This window comes from Nycticebus coucang, chromosome 1 (assembly GCF_027406575.1).
Source record: "Nycticebus coucang isolate mNycCou1 chromosome 1, mNycCou1.pri, whole genome shotgun sequence".
NCBI classification, from domain to species: Eukaryota; Metazoa; Chordata; class Mammalia; order Primates; family Lorisidae; genus Nycticebus; species Nycticebus coucang.
In genome coordinates, this window is record NC_069780.1 from 184074694 (window position 1) to 184080098 (window position 5405).

General features: G+C 40.0%; 1 pseudogene; it reads right to left on the minus strand.

Annotated features, from left to right (window-relative positions):
• Positions 1-1756: 1756 nt before the first annotated feature.
• On the minus strand, positions 1757-3056 carry LOC128586878 (magnesium transporter NIPA2-like; annotated as a pseudogene).
• Positions 3057-5405: the final 2349 nt, after the last annotated feature.

Below are 5405 nucleotides of genomic sequence, written 5' to 3' on the forward strand. Positions count from 1 at the left end.
GTGATACCAATGCACTTTAGAATAAAAGGGCAAATCCATACTGTAGACCTCAAATGCCACGTTGCACTTGCGCAAATATAGTTAACAATACTTAGAACTCGTCGCAAAGTGTCACTTAAAATACTAGCTTTAGCACTGAGATTTTGCTGATGCACAATATAATGAAAAGAAATGAGAGCTTCAGATCTGTTGATATTTTACCTGTGCAATAAACTTTTATTTATTTTTTTTTTTTACCTAAGGATAAACAGTTTTATTAAATTTAGTTATATGAAAATACAATATCATGGTATTAGGCCAGGTGCGGTGGCTCATGCCTATAATCCCAGCACTTGGGAGGCTGAGGCAGGTGGATTGCCCGAGCTCATGAGTTTGAGACCAGCCTGAGCAAAAGCGAGACCTGATCTCTACCAAAAAAAAATACCTGGGTGTTGTGGCGGGTACCCATAGTCCCAACTTCTCAGGAAGCTGAGGCAAGAGAATCACCCAAGCCCAAGAGTTTGAGGTTGCTGTGAGCTGTGATGCCATGGCACTCTACCACGGGCAAAAAGTGATACTTGATCTCAAAAAGCAAACAGGAAACCAGTATCACGGTATTTACAATCTAGTAAGTGGGCAGAGCCAGATGTCAAGTCAAAGTTTTCTGGTTCCACTTAACAGTGCTCACTGTGGTCCCTGTTTTGTGCAATAAACTTTTAATGTTTTCTTGTCATGGAATGTGTACCATCTGTACATACACTTATTAAATTTACCAAATTCAGTCCACCTCTCATATTTATCTTGAAAGTTGTTGAAGGCATCTATTCCCCATGTTCTCTTCCCAAGAGTGGCCCAAAGAGAGTAACTCTTCACAGCAAAGAAAACCTTCTGTTATGACCCAAACGAAGTATAAAATGCGTGTGGAGTCAGCACCAGCAGTTGACTCATCCAAGATGACTGAATAATATATATTTTCCCTTTGAAATATTGCATGAAGTTGTTAATTTGAAGACTAACCCATGCTGCCAATCAGCTATGGTTCTCCTTGAAAGAGGCAGTTGTTTTTACTCTGACACATTTCCTGAGGACTATCAGCCTACACAGAAGTTCTCTAAGAAACAAAGAATATGTTATTAAAATTTTTAAGAGGTTATCCATTATATGTCTGATTACATGCCTAGACTTTATAAACCTATGACATTATGCGGAGAGGTTCCTTTCCGGTATATATCTGAAGAAGCCCATTTTGTTTCATTTATCTGAAAATGTCTTCAGTTACAATTCTTCATCACTGCCCCTTGTTTAGTATTATAATTGACTTTGAAAATCCCATAGGTGGTTTAGTAGTAAGGTAAGGAAATGGCTTTAGAACTATTTAAAATTATTTCTTCGTTTATTTATTTCCTTTTTCCTGAGCTGGAGTAACTATGGCAATAGCACCAATAATATCTTTCCTATAAAGGATAATACTTGTTTCTTCCTGTATAGATTTTTAACATGAACATCGAGGTTACTAGGATGAACCTGTATGTTTGACTGCTTTGAGAATGTCCTTTTTTTTCAATGTCAATCAAAACTGGTCATGTATTGAGGTCATTTCAGTGAGCCATCATCATTTAAAATATAAGAAAAGTAATTTCTTGGTCCAATTGGTTAAATGTTAAAAAAGATTGTCTTTAAAGAACACTATTTGAGGACAATGCTTTCTCAGACACATTCTGATATTTAAATCCACTTTATAACAGAATTATAGATTAACCTTTTAATTACATCTTTCTTAAAAGGATGTCAGATTTCCATTTCTTTAGGAGCTTTTTTCACCATTGTGTTTGCTTCCACTGGTTAAGCCTTCTTTATTATTATTAAGAACTTCATACATGTTAGAGAGATTGCCGTTCACTGCTTTTTAATCTTTTCAAAAAGACACAGGCAGACTTGCTAGACTGAAGCTGACGTCTTTAAAAGCACGCAAGAAGAATATTCCCACAATGATTGTAAAAAAGCCACTCAAAGTACTAACAACATCGTCAGCGGGCATATCTTGCTACTCCTTAAAAAGAAAAGCCGAACAAGTTGAAACTGATGTTGTAAAGAACACGTAATATATTGGCATGACGATGGATGTGATGACTATGCCCATGGCCTTGTTCAGGTAATTGATCTGGGTCCTTACACAGACAACTAGGCCACGGCACAGGCTTCCCAGCAAATAGCTCCTTGATAGTGATACCCAGCCCCTTCACACAGGACATAGAAAACAATCCAATTATGGAACTGATTGTTACGTACATGAGATGTCTGTCCTTGCTGAGGACTCACCACGAAGATGAACATCAAGGCTATGATGACCATAAGTGTTGCAAAGACTACAAAACCTGAATCACCTGGCTTCTGAGATATTTCATTTACGGTCTCAATATCCTCATCTTTTGGAGTATGAATGACCAAACTGTGGATCCTAGAATACTTAGCAAATACCCAATTTTCCTGTGTGGACTAAGTCTTTCACTTAAAAAGTATGAAGAGAGAATGGCACTTACCAGGATACTGAGAGCTCCCAGTGGAGTCACTAGCATGGCTGGTGCAAATGCCTACACAGCAAATTTGGTCACCTCACCGGCTCCCATTGACAGCTGCCCAGCCCACCACAACCATCCTTTAAGATGTGTATGACCTCCGTGACCTGCTTTCATAGAGCCTTTTCTGGCAAGTTGAAGAAGGCCTTTTTTTTTTTTTCAAAGTAAAACTTCCTCCAATGAAAATACTGAAGCTTGGGCAGCACCTGTGGCTCAGTGAGTAGGGTGCCAGCCCCATATACCAAGGGTGGTGGGTTCGAACCCTACCTCTGACCAAACTGCAACAAAAAAGTAGCCAGGCATTGTGGCAGGCACCAAGAGAATCACCTAAGCCCAAGAGCTGGAGGTTGTCATGAGCTGTGATGCCACAGCACTCTATTGAGGGCAACAAAGTGAGACTCTGTCTCTAAAAAAAAAAAAGAAAGAAAGAAAGAAAATGCTGAAGCTCATAGCCAATCCTAGACCAATATAAAAGTCACACTTCCCACATCCTGGGCTCATTTCCTTTATGACTTAGGAAGCACCAATGAACCACATTGATCACAGATCAGAGAAACTGCTGGTACCAGAGGCAGATGGCACAGTCTTCAAATAGTTTGGCAACAGGACAACAGTGTGAATGTCCCGAAAGGAATGTGTTGCTTCGCTACTCTCAGATCTGGTGACGCTCTGCTCCCACCTTCTAAAACTGGAGGTCAGTCACAGCTGGGTGAGCATGTAAGTTTAGTATGGCCTCTCTTATGAAAAAAAAAAGGCTAAAAGACATTAAAGGTGATTTATTCACTCTCATTTCCTTGTAAATAACAGCCTTGACTCCCTTTGGAGTTTTAAACCCTGGCAGAGTAGCTCCAGCCTGAAAGAAAGTAGTGGCAACCTTACTCCAGTAGGCAGGCTGGCCACATGACTTCTCCTTGGCAATCTGGCCCTGGGCACCTTGGCTCACACTCCTGCACAGGCAGCCTCCACCACTCATGGAGCCACTGTCTTCTTCCAGGCCCAACTAGAAGTGCCAGCATCCAAGGCTTCAGCTGTGCATACCGCCCCCTGCAGGGGGACCGCAGAGCAGAATCTGCCCTGGACAACCTCCAGCCCCGCCACCTCTGCCAGGGTGGCCGCAGCAGAAATCTTGTGCACGGCTGAATCCATAATGTCATTTCTATAGTATCATCCAACACAATTTCCCATTCCACGAGGTATTGCTGATGGTTAGCTTGTATGAAATATTTTCTCTTCTCTGTAGTTACTTAAAAAAACAAAGCAAAACAAAATATAGAACTCTGCTCTTGGCTTAGTTTAGTTGCATTAGCCTTTGAAATGTAAATAAGTTTAATGTTTCCAACACAGGTTGATCCAGAAAAAGATTTAGTTGTGGGGTTATCCATTTATGATACCAAAGTATCTTTTCTGATATATGTGATGAGGCCTTCCAAAGACGACTTATTTTATTTACTTCAATGTCTTAGAAAACCACAAATGCAATTCTGACCAATGAGAACAGCTGCCTGGTTTACTGTTCTAAGAGTCTGGGTACTGTTTCTTGGCCCCAGGATGTACCTTAACAAATATTAATTAACAAATATAATTTCCTGTAGAAATCATAAGAAGTATGCAGGAAAAATATCTCATTAAACATAAAACTAGCATGTGATAAAGCTGTTGGTAATTCTGTGCATGAAACTTCAGACCATAAAATTTGACCTTTGTGCTTATGCTTAAGAGTGGAGAAGCTAATTTCTCATTGCCAGTAAGAACTTACTACTCATGGCACAAAGAGGACAAATTAAGGAAGTCATCATGGACCCTGGAGGAACCTGACAATGACAGATCCAAGTTTGCAACATGAAGTTCAAGTCTGGAGCCAGAAGGCTTTTCAAACTGAGCTAACCAGTTACAGAATAAAAATACGCCTGGATAAGGTTTAGAGGACCAAAAAAAAAAGCATTTTCCATAAAAATGCTATAATAAAGTTACAGACGCTTCATTTGCATTTTAAAACCAATGCATGCAAATACTGTACATCAATAAAGGATTGACAACCAAAATCTATAAAGAACTGAAGCAACGCTGGCTCAATGGTAGTGGGTTATCAGAGCTTATTAACATTAGTGTCACTAAAGTTGTTATTTAAATAAATAAAGTTGGTATTTAACCCCCCACTGCAAAATTTGACTGGCTTTAAAAAATATCTAATAAAAAAGAACTCAAGCAAATCAGAAAGAAAAAATCAAACCCCATTAAGTAATGAGCAAAAGACATGAACAAAAGCTTCTCAAAATTAAAAGTTTAATTGCCAACAAATATATGAAAAAAATGCTCAACATCTCTAATCATCAGGGAAATACAAATCAAAACCACACCTAACTCCAGTAAGAATGGCTCTTATCCAAAGGTCCCACAACAACAGATGCTGGCACGGATGAGGAGAGAAAGGAACACTTAGATGGTGTAAACTAGTATAGCCTCTACAGAAAGCAGTATGGAGATTCCTCAAAGAATTAAAAGTAGACTTAGGGGGCGGGCCTGTGGCTCAGTGGGTAGGGCCATATACTGAGGGTGGCAGGTTCAAACCCAGCCCCGGCCAAACTGCAACAAAAAAATAGCCAGGCATTGTGGTGGGCACCTTTAGTCCCAGCTACTTGGGAGGCTGAGGCCAGAGAATCACCTAAGCCCAAGAGCTAGAGGTTGCTGTGAGCTGTGATGCTATGGCACTCTAACGAGGGTGATAAAGTGAGACTTTGTCTCTAAAAAAACAAAGTAGACTTATCATTTAATCCAGCAATCCCAGGTCTAGGTATTTACCCAAAGGGAAAGATGACATTAAAAATACACTTGCTCTCTCTGCACCAGAGG